Source organism: Podarcis liolepis, assembly GCF_965112155.1.
Source record: "Podarcis liolepis genome assembly, chromosome: 3".
Lineage (NCBI taxonomy): Eukaryota > Metazoa > Chordata > Lepidosauria > Squamata > Lacertidae > Podarcis > Podarcis liolepis.
In genome coordinates, this window is record NC_139557.1 from 89045038 (window position 1) to 89057001 (window position 11964).

At 43.4% G+C, this 11964-nt stretch overlaps 1 long non-coding RNA gene across 1 annotated transcript; it reads right to left on the reverse strand.

The window, feature by feature from the left end:
* Positions 1 to 1506: 1506 nt before the first annotated feature.
* LOC310704158 lies at positions 1507 to 10926 on the reverse strand. Its single transcript, XR_014524610.1, has 3 exons — positions 10770 to 10926; positions 7188 to 7350; positions 1507 to 1700 (listed from the first exon to the last, which is right to left on the reverse strand). It is a non-coding gene; the product is annotated as an uncharacterized lncRNA (long non-coding RNA).
* Between the last annotated feature and the right edge of the window lie 1038 nt (positions 10927 to 11964).

Genomic DNA, 11964 nt, shown 5'->3' on the forward strand with positions numbered 1-11964 from the left:
TCTTTTCCTACACAAATGCTTCACAGCTCCTGCGAAAGCAGCTAGAAAGGTCCTTATCTGAAACCTGCCAGTTAGATATAGCACTGTGTCTTCAAAGCAGGTCAATTTGTATGGAGCTTCAACAAGCTCCAGATGTTAGAACAGACATTCTTTCAGCATGTTTACTTGAAAACAAAACAAGTCTTACTGCATCTCTGCTTCAAGTAAACATATTTCGGGGTGGAGTGACAGACAGTCTTGTAATCCTTCTCTGCCCCCCTCCCTGATTTGCACGGTTTTCTTTGACATTATAAAACCTTTCCTAATCCAAGGAAAAAAATATTCTGATAACAAAATTTCTGCTGTGAGAGAACCTTCTGTATATGAGCCCTGGTTATCAAAAGACCTGGATGTGCTGTGTAACTTGGTTATTGTTCTCAATCAAGGAGTAAAATGGGGTCTTTATTTTGTTTTGTGATGTACATGAAGCAGATAGCGAAGCATTTAAAAGCAGTGCTTTTTTCTAAACAAAAAGCATTTAAGGGTACTCTCATTTTCCTACTCATATTGAAAAACTGCCCCTCAATGAGGCCAAACTTAGATTCACAAAATGTTTAGGGGTATGCATACCCCTGAGTACCCCCAGAAAAAAGCACTGCATAAAAGTAACTCAAGTGTTTGCCTCTGGAATACTCTTTTGGGGACACAATTTGCACAAGACCCATTGAAACGAACATGGCTTGTGTAAGGGAACATCCTTTTAGAATGTGTCTTTTATCCTTGTGGCATGAGAATGTAACCAAGCCTGCCTGGCAGGCTATTTAGGTTGGGTGGATAATCCTGAAGCTTTCTCAGGTCAAAGGCTTAGAGTTAACTGGGACCCTGCTATAGAAAATCATTGACCATCTGCTTTGCTAAATGGCTTGGAAGATGAAGACTAAACATGTCACTTTCATGCTCGATAGCAGCCCATTTGCTCCTATTCATCTCCTGTTCTGCTTGGTATTCTTTCACTTCTTTCAGAGGAGATCGACACTTTTCCTTTCTCTCTCTCTCTTTTTAATGTACAATTCATAACAAAATGAATGACCAAAACCCGCCATTGTGGAATTGCTACTGGGACAAGGGGGTCCATTGATCTTGAATCATGCATGTGATCTCTTTGGGCAATAACCCCCCCCCCAATATATGTAGTGTTAAAAAAAGATCTTAGCAAGAGATAGGGCAGTAAGATACATATTAGGGATGTGTTATGTCTGCTTTTCAGAGTGGACAGACTCAGTTCCCAAATTGCTTGTGAATCAGAATAGCAATTCCCAGTCAGATTGTGCACATCTCCATTTTTGCAATGGCTTTTCAGTGTACAAAAAGTGTGCTTAAATCCCATACTTTACATAAAAGATGTATTAAAATATGTATCTCTCCACCACCCCACCCCCAGTGAATGCACTCAAAGGATTGAAAAATATGTATTTCATGTATACATGTGCACAAAATACATACAATGGGATGGAACAAGACAGAATGACACACAATGCATGCTTCTCACAGCTGTGTGGAAATGACTGTCAGACCTTGAAGGACCATTCATGGACGAGTGTTAGTGGGCACCAGGAAGTTGCTCATTCTTTTCTTTTCCTACCAAGTCATCCATTACCAAGGTCTCATTCCCTCTCCAACACCTTTCTGCAGTCAGATTTCCTTTGAGATTGTGAGCCCAGCTGAGGAGGGAAGCAAATAAGGAAATAAACAATTAGGTGGGACACAGAAGAAATGTAGATTCATGAAGAATTAAAGGAAAACAAGGAAAGGAGCAGATCTGAACCACAGCCAGCTCCAATTAGAGCTGGTCGAGCTGTGCCTGCCAGGAGCCATTCTCTGTTCAAAGGCTGATGGGAGGCTGAGCCAAGGATGCTCAAATGGCTCAAGTGAGCCTACATTCTAAGATGGGGAGACTAAGGAGAACCGGTACCCAACAATGCAATTATGACTCATGATTTTGCCAACTTGTTGTGTGCGTGCGTGTTTGTGTTGCTTCTGTTTATTTACCCTGAGACAATGAAATATATGACAACAGGACACAACACAGACACACACAAAACCAGCAACTCTCTTCCTTCTACAAGAGTAGTCTGGTTCTGATGGCATATTCCTAATGCATATTTTTTATTTTAAAAAAAATACAGTGGAAAAACGGGAAAACCAAAGATGGATAAACTTGTATTGGAGGGCCATCTTTACTCCTGTGCCAGAGTGGGTAGAAAGAAGGGTCGGGAGAGGTGATACATGGATTTTCTGTGGGATGTAATCCACTGGGAGCAGTCAAGTACAACATTACCTGTTTTGCTAGAGCGGTCATGCAGAAGATGTTGGTCCAGTCAGTTTAACTTGTGGTTCGAGGACCCGACCCCCGCGAAGTAAAATGAAGACAAAGGGACACGTGATATAAGGTTAATGGGCTAGAAAAGGCCACAACTTTATTGATTACAGCAATGAAAAGGTATTGGCTTAGGCATTGGATCGCAAAACAAGTGGGTTTATTCACCAGGGGGTCAACACCTGTTGATGCTAATCCAACTATAGGCTCACCCCTGATGTCACCGAGGGTCGTGCCATGGCCTCCCGCCAAGCAGGCTTCGGACGGAATACACGACCGCCAGATTCCTTTAACGGAATACCCCTATAAATTGAAGGCATAGGCGATGGCCACACCTAGCACTTCGACACACCACAACACATTATTCCAATGCCTAACCTACCCACCAATACCACCAGAAAGTTGTGACGATTGCTATGAGGTAGGCGAAAAAACCAAAAAGCCTAATGCCAAATGGAAAAACTCCTACCAGGCCCCCCGGGCAACCGGGGCGACCAACCTAAGGTCCATAGCAAGGCCAATGACCTAAGCCCTAACTCAAAGGGAGTGGAGGGTGGGTGACTCGCTCAGGACGACAAATAGAAATGAGGCCGGGGAGAGGCTGGCACTGCAGCATAAAGGCCCCCCCCATGGCACCTGGTTGGGCGGCCACCGGGGGGGGCGTGAGTGCCAGCCAGGTGAGCTGGAGGCAGGGGGCAACGCCCCCTGCTAGGGGCGGTGTTCGGGCTCCCGCCCACAACCACTCCCCTCTCTTTCAGGGAGGAGAGTCTTTGTGGTTCGAGGACCCGACCCCCGCGAAGTAAAATGAAGACAAAGGGACACGTGATATAAGGTTAATGGGCTAGAAAAGGCCACAACTTTATTGATTACAGCAATGAAAAGGTATTGGCTTAGGCATTGGATCGCAAAACAAGTGGGTTTATTCACCAGGGGGTCAACACCTGTTGATGCTAATCCAACTATAGGCTCACCCCTGATGTCACCGAGGGTCGTGCCATGGCCTCCCGCCAAGCAGGCTTCGGACGGAATACACGACCGCCAGATTCCTTTAACGGAATACCCCTATAAATTGAAGGCATAGGCGATGGCCACACCTAGCACTTCGACACACCACAACACATTATTCCAATGCCTAACCGCCACCCGAGCTAAAGGCTCGCCGCCAATACCTTCAAAGCTGCAACCAATCCCAGATGCTTTTGCTGACACTAGCTAACCAAATGTCGTTCCCCAGATCCGATAAGTGGACGCCGTCATTCCGGTATAAAGCTTGGTCGCCAATCCGGATACGGTCATGATAAATGACTCGGCCATACATAGAGCGCACCCAACGGGCCACCGCCCGAATTACGAGTTTCCTGGTTCTTTCAATGGCCATACAGCTTTGCGCACCGCGCCAAACAGTTCGTTTCAAGGACCAGAGTTTCCTGGTTCTTTCAATGGCCATACAGCTCTGCGCACCGCGCCAAACCTTGGCGTTATTGTCACCACGCTCTAACCAACTGTGGGTTCCGAAATATATGTAAATTATTTGTTATTAATGATTTTTTTTCTTCTAATGTTATTTGTTTATTTATATATTTATCTATGGATTTGTTTAATTAATTAATCAATTTAATTTTGGTATGTGACATCATTCCACTCATTCTCTTTTATTATTATTAATGTATATTTATCATTATATATTTATTATAATAATTTTTCAACAAATAAATAAATAAATAAATTACATCCACTTATTTTATTTATTATTAGTAGTATTTTATTCTATTATTTATCTATTCATTTTTATTTATTTATTTGTTGTTATTATTCTATTATTTATTGTTATTGTTATTTATTACAATCTATTCCAGTATTATTTGTTCAAATAATTACCACTGTATGTAGAATTAATTGATGATGCTATTAATTGTCTATCATAACTAATGATGATATGAAATAATTATTCTTCACTTGACTGTTTAGTTTGTATTTGCCTATAAATTTATTTATTTGCCACCAAGCAAAGGGTCAGGCAGATAGACACAGCTAAATAACTCACAAGCATATAGGGATGGAACAATAGGCGGCCCCCACACTGCAATCAAATGGAATAAAAGAAAATCGCTCTCTGGGAAATGTCCCTTTAACTAACAGTTTGAAAAACAAAAGGTTATGCTGAAGGCCCCAGCAGAAGGAAAATGCTGCCAAAGACAATGTATCCTTGATTGGCCATCCGCCAGGTACCTGAATTAACAATGTACCACGAACTGCCTGTCTTTAAGCGACAATGTATCCTGCCTGGAAGCCAGGACAATTTGGAAGGGATTTCTTAAGCTAGGCAGCAGAATGAGTCAGACTGAAAGAAGGAAATAAAACTCTTCTGCAGGCTGAGGGGAGGGGGACGCTGCTTTTTGTTTTTTAAATGTAATTAATTAATTAATTAATTAAATTTATATATTTAAATTATTACAATGTAATTAATGTTACTATAAAGCCGCTATCAATTTACACTAGCTATTGCTACTGGTTAATTAGCACCCTATTGTGTCAAATAAACTGGTCAAATTCAGACTTTATTCAAGCATCTCAAATCAGTTAAAATAATATAAAATTAATGTAATCCCCAGTTAGTAAAATCTCAAGCCTCTTAAATTAGACTCTAATCAATTACTGAATATGTTGGTGCAAATCAAATGGCTTGATCAAATTACCTGATTGATATTTTAAAATAGATGTAAATAATATGTTGCAGATATTAAATAGCAAATTGAGACCACCGCTGACCACTAGATATCAGATATTAAGGAACCTGCCTCCACCAGGGGGGCCTGCTTCAATTAATCTGCAATATATCTGGCAAACTGAATTTCAACAACTACTGATACTATCAGCAATTATATTGAGGTGACTCAATTGCTGTGAGCAATGGGCGGAGACGACTGCAGGTAAAGCAGCCCCGTCCGGAGACAAAGGGGACGCAAGGGGGGGGGGCAGTAAAGGTGTTACTAGAACAACAAAAGAGAACTGGTTCTGCAGCTAAGGCATAAGCTGCCTTCTGTAAGACCAGGAGGCTGTTAATTGCCCAGCTATTCGGTGCTTAAGGGAAAACAAAGCAACCCTGGCTGGTGATCAAAGGACAATGCGAGGGGAAGGGGAGTGGGGGGGTAGTGGAAGGTGAAGAATAATGGGGGGATCATCTTTGTGGCTGCACAGAATCATAGAATTGTAGCGTTTGAATGGGCCACAAGGGCCATCTAGTCCAACCCCCTGCAATGCACAAATATTTTGCCCAATGTGGGGCTCGAACCCACATCCCTGAGGTTAAGAGTCTCATGCTCTACCAACTGTGCTATCCAACTGCAGGGGGGGGGGATTGCAAGTCCGGTGCACAGGAAAAGTTTTAAAACTAAAGGGGATAAAGAAACACCCAGCGATAGCTATTATTACTATGGGGCAACAGCGGGAGAGAAACACCAGGCAGACCCAGAAATACTATCCGCTTTTAAACCAAGCGAGGGGGGGGGTGGAGTGAGGGAGCTCCAGGAAGGGTTTAAGGTAAAGCAATAAGCAGCAAAATGGGACAATAGCAAAATTGGGGCAATGCAGTTGTCTGAAAGAAGTTTTTAAATGGAGCTGCCGCCCCCTGAAATCGCGGAGGCGTGGGGGAGCAACACCAAAGGGAGAAGGCAGCACGTGGGGAGAGGGGGAGGAAGGGCTCCAAGCCAAACCACGGAGCCTACTAGTGAAGGCTCAGATTTCCCCCCTTCCAAGCACGCTGAGATGCTGCCCGCAAAGACACAGAGAGTGTCTGTTTTGAAGCCTGAAGAGCAGCACACACACACAGAGTGACTGATTTAAAGTCGGAGAAGCACACACACACAGAGTAAAGGCTTCGGGATCAGAGATGAAATTAGGAACAATTAGGAGGTATTTGGAAAAAAGTAAAGAGGGAATTAAAGGTGCAGAGTTGGGTGGGGGGATTAAAGTAAAGGTAAAAGGCAAAGTAAAGGGGGTAAAGTAAAGGAGGAATTAAAGGCTTCCCTTTCTCAGAAGTCCTCTTCCAAGTTAGCACCACGCTTCTCGCTGCAGGAACACTGAAGAGAGAGTATCCTCCTGACTCGCTCAGGACGACAAATAGAAATGAGGCCGGGGAGAGGCTGGCACTGCAGCATAAAGGCTGCTGGACACGCCCCCCCCATGGCACCTGGTTGGGCGGCCACCGGGGGGGGGGGGCGTGAGTGCCAGCCAGGTGAGCTGGAGGCAGGGGGCAACGCCCCCTGCTAGGGGCGGTGTTCGGGCTCCCGCCCACAACCACTCCCCTCTCTTTCAGGGAGGAGAGTCTTTCCTGTTACTTTGCAACCATCTTTCTGCTACGTAAGAAGGGGAATGCACTCTGCTGTATAAAGAAACTTGCTAACGCGAGTTAGGAGGGGTATTAATAATCAATATATCCTCTCCTGCCAGCCTCAACATTCCCACATTTTCCCCATGCACAGATCACCACTAAGTAAACTGTGGGTAGGGTAGGTGGGCTAATGCGCATACATGCTTCTCCCTCTGCACACCCAATTTTCATCTCAAAAGCTGCAGCTGCAGATTTAGAAACTAGCTACACTGGCATATACAATAGGACAGAAGGTTGCATCACACACATACAGAGAGAATTCCCCTGCTTAAGCTTATTCAGGGGCCCTATGTGTTCCTGTTATAGTACAGAGCTGTGATATTTATGTTCTTCACAAGCTCTCAGTGCTGTGAAATTGGACATGTAGGCTGCTCACTGAGATCCGGTGCCTGTTAACATTTCACTTTCTTTCTTGAGGCATTTTCCCTAATAGTATCTTACCTCCACCTCCACATGCTCACTTTCCCAGCATCTTTTCTTGTCAGGAAGACCTGGCAAGCTGCATTCTGCCTTTTCTTTTCTTTTTCCTGAGTACTCCAAGTTCTTCTAATTAAGTTCAATTCAGGTTGTCTGATTTGAGGAGCCTTTATGTGGAATACTTAACCTGTGAATAATATGCAGAGAGGGAAGCAGTTCTCTGGAATGCTAATTGAACATCCACACAAAACTCTGCGGGTAATAAAACAGCCAATTGCATCAAAAAGCCTTAAAGTTATGTACAAGTGAGGAGCAGGATCTACAAAAACTGCCAGAGGAATTTAAAAATGGGAATCAATGGATATGATTAGCTTTTTGCTTTTACTTTTGCGACATCTATAAAAAAAATAGCCAGGAGTTCTGTGGTTGGATGTGGCCCTCCAGATCTTTCTATCAGGCCCTCAATCGTGTCCAATTCCCTGGCCACACCCTTCTCTCCCCAGGCCACACTTCTTGCCAGCCCTGTTCCACACTCTACCCGTGTGCTTTTGCCTGGCTGAAATGTGTCCTGCCTCCTGGATGGAGAAAACAATGTGTATGTGTGTGTGTGTAAACCTTTGGCTTGTGAGTGGCCTACCGTGCAAAGGTAATGTTCACATTGATTGCTCCACCCACTTTTGCCACTGGCCCCACCCACTGCTTGCATGCAGTTCAGTGGCATATCATGGAGTGCCAGGACCCGGGGCAAGGCAAATATTGCTTTCCCTATGGTGAGTATTGCACCCCCTAACCAGCACTTCCATGTGACTTCTGGTGCTGCTGCTGGACAGAACTGTGGAGCAGTGGTGGGACATGCGTGTGCACCTCCTTGGACTGGGGCGCCACTGCCATGAGTCTCGCCACCCCCCACCCCCCGCTAGTGGGGAATGCTGCATGGCCGAGGGATGCAAAGGCCAGTCCTCTTCCAGTTCCTGCTCAGCGTGCTGCGCAGGTGAGGTGGGAGGGCAGGATGGGAAGTGCCTCTGGTTAGGGCAGCAGCTGCAGAGGCACACCCCTAAGAAATTTTGTGCCCGGGGCAATTGCTCCAGTAGCACTCTCATGCTATGCCATTGATGCAGTCTCCAGAGAGGAGGCAATGCTCAGGCTGAATTAGGTTCCTCACCTTTACCCTGAACCATTTGCCAGGCTGTAGCAAGTGGGAAAGGATGTTGAGAAGCCAGCCCAGAACTGTTCACCATAAAAATAAAATCTGACAGTCTAGTCAACTAACATAGGCCTACGCTTTATACAAAAATATGATCTCTATTTTCTGCCTGCATTTCATGAACAGCAGGACTGTGAGATCACTGCCAAGGCTTCTTCTTTCTCCATTCACACGTGCCAAAGAAACTTGAGATAATGTATCTTTTGGCTCCCTCCTACTGATTTTGCTCCTTGCTGGCATCCATGAACACTTCAAAAAGGCATCTCATACTTTAAAAGGTCAGTCTCTCACATTTAGGTCCTTGAAAAGGTGCTAACTTCGAGAGGAACGGGATTTCTTAAGTGTAAATGTGATGTAGTGTTTCATTTTGTTATAATAACACCCTGGGTGCAATGTGTATATTTTCTGGCCTCTGCTTGAAGGGGGAAGAAAAGATTGCAGAACTCTTTTGCATAAGGGTTGATAGGGGGCTTATTTTAGCAGCAGAACAAAATGACAATGATTCTAGATTCAGGTAGATAGCCGTGTTGGTCTGACGCAGTCAAAATAAATAAATAAAAAATAAAAAAATTGTCCAGTAGCACCTTAGAGACCAACTAAGTTTGTTCTGGGTATAAGCTTTCGTGTGCATCTGAAGTATCTGAAGAAGTGTGCATGCACACAAAAACTTATACCCAGAACAAACTTAGTTGGTCTCTAAGGTGCTACTGGACAATTTTTTAAAAATTTTAAAAAATGACAATGAGTTGTTGATCCTAGTCTGCTTCTCAGAAGCACCTAAAATAGTCCTACAGACTGACAGACAGACAGACAGACAATGATAGATAGATAGATAGATAGATAGATAGATAGATAGATTATAGGTAGATAGATAGATGATGATAGATGATAGAGATAGATAGATAGATAGATAGATAGATAGATAGATAGATAGATGATAGATAGATAGATAGATAGATAGATAGATAGATAGATAGATATCTTCTTTGGCCATCACTTGTAGCCGGGTAAGATTGTCTTCCATGAACATTATAATAACAGTGAGTCCATAAGTGACTGTGGAGGCCAATTTTGGATCCACATGTCCTTCCACAGTGAGGACATTGGTTTCTGGGTGGGAGTTGATCACTGTGAGGGTTTGCCAAGTGGGCCTTCCTCTTAGCACATTTCTCCCTTTCGTCCTGAGTTTGAGTATCTTCAAAGGCCATGACACCTTTGGTAAAAGCTGTTCTCCAACTGGAGCGCTCACAGGCAAGTGTTTCCCAATTGTCAATGTTTATATTACATTTTTTTAGATTTGCATAGATAGATGATAGGTGATAGATAGATGATAGATAGAGATGATAGAGATAGAGATAGAGATAGATAGAGATAGAGATAGAGATAGAGATAGAGATAGAGACAGAGACAGAGACAGAGACAGATAGATGATAGATAGATAGATAGATGATAGATAGATAGATAGATAGATAGATAGATAGATAGATAGATAGAGATAGATAGAGAAGGAGAGAGAGAGAGAGAGAGAGATTAGATAAAGGTAAAGGTACCCCTGCCCGTACGGGCCAGTTGTGTCCGACTATGGGGTTGAGCGCCCATCTCGCTTAAGAGGCCGGGGGCCAGCGCTGTCCGGAGACACTTCCGGGTCACGTGGCCAGCGTGACGAAGCTGCTCTGGCGAGCCTGCACCAGCGCAGCACACGGAAACGCCGTTTACCTTTCCACTATAAAGCGGTACCTATTTATCTACTTGCACTTAAGGGTGCTTTCGAACTGCTAGGTGGGCAGGAGCTGGGACCGAATGATGGGAGCTCACCCCGCCACGGGGATTCGAACCACCGACCATGCAATCAGCAAGTCCTAGGAACTGAGGTTTTACCCACAGCGCCACCCGCGTCCCTACGATAGATAGATAGATAGATGATAGATAGATAGATGATAGATTTGAGGAACATAGAAGAATATAGCATTGTCTACAATGATTGGCAGTGACTCTCCAGGGTTTCAGGCAGGGGACATTCACAGTCCTACCTGAAGATGCTAGTGAGTAGATGACCTACCACTGCAACATCACCTTCTCCCATATGGACTGTCCAGGTCACTACAGTCTGTAAATGGGGCCCTCCTGACTGTGCCAAAACTTACAGAAGTTCATCTGGTGGGGTGGAGAATGACCTTCTCCTTTGTGATGCCTACTGTGTGGGATGCTCTCCCCCTTGGTATCCAGCAGGAACCCATAGCCGTCAATAAGGCTTTCACTCACACCCTTAGTCTCTGGGTGTTAGTGTTGACTTTTATGGACTATTGGGTTGCTGTTGTTGTTAATAATGTGAGCCACTGTGCTGTTGTATTTGTAAATGAAAAGAGGCATAGAAATGTTTTAAATATATGAATAAAACACACCTGCCTAGTGCTACTTCTCTCAGTTTGTGAGGAATGGGGTGCTTCTGCTGTGCCCAGATGAGGGTGAGAAATGTTAGCACTGGCAAGTGCCTGCAAACCACTTGGCATATCAGCCAACAAACCCTGGTGTCTCCAGAAAAGGACTCCCTTTTGGAATCCCTTGAGGGCTGTTGCAGGCACTAATTTAGGTGGCCCAACTGTCTAACTGACCCAACTGTATAAGGCAACTGTATAAAACAACTGAACAATTTGTTTTCCTATTTTATCATGAGCACAGAGTTCTTATATTGCTATACATTATTGTTTAATTCATTCCTGTTTATGTTATTTTCCCATCTGTATTTTCAGCTGCACTATTCAATTAAACTTAAGCACTTAGCATAGTCTTTTTCATTAGTTATTTGACGTAAATATTGTTTCACGTGTTTACAAATTCACAATTTTTTTACCCTTGTTCATCTTTCTGATAGGCACTTAGTTTAGCTAATATAATAAGGTCCTTTGTTAATATAATCAAATCCTTAATCTTAGTCAACCAGACTTTTCTTTAGGTGTTAGATTAGATTTCCAAAACTCTGCAAATGTAATTCTTACAGCTGTTAATAAGTACACAGTAGGTTCAAGAGCATTTACAGGTTTTAATGTTTCACAGAGTTTAGCAAACACAATTTCAGATCTGGATTTAATTTAAATATCTCATTTACAACATTTATAATCATTTGCCAGTATTTTGGGGGTGGGGCCGGGCTCTGCTGCATAACCATCACAGATTATGAAAATTCAAAGTTAAAATGTTGTAGGGATGGGGATGGGGAGTCTGCAGTGCCAGAAGTTGTCACACTACAACTCCCATCAGTCCTGGTGAGCATGGTCAATGCTTAAGGAAGATGGGAGTTGTAGTTCAGAAACATATGGAGGGCCACAGGTTCTCTAACCCTTCTATAGATCAACTGCAGTCTTGAATTTTTATTGCAAAATACTATCTGCAGTGTCTAAAATAACTAAAGTGTCTAAAATAATAAGTAATTATTTTTTTAAAAAAGATCAGTCAGGATTTCTGCTTGAGTGTACAGCATCTAACTTTTGAAAGTCACTAAGTATGTCAAGAGGACTGTTTATCAAAGCACTCAGGAATGAAAATCTATTGTGCTTTCCTTAAAATAAAAAATCATATACATTTACCAAAGAGCTCCTT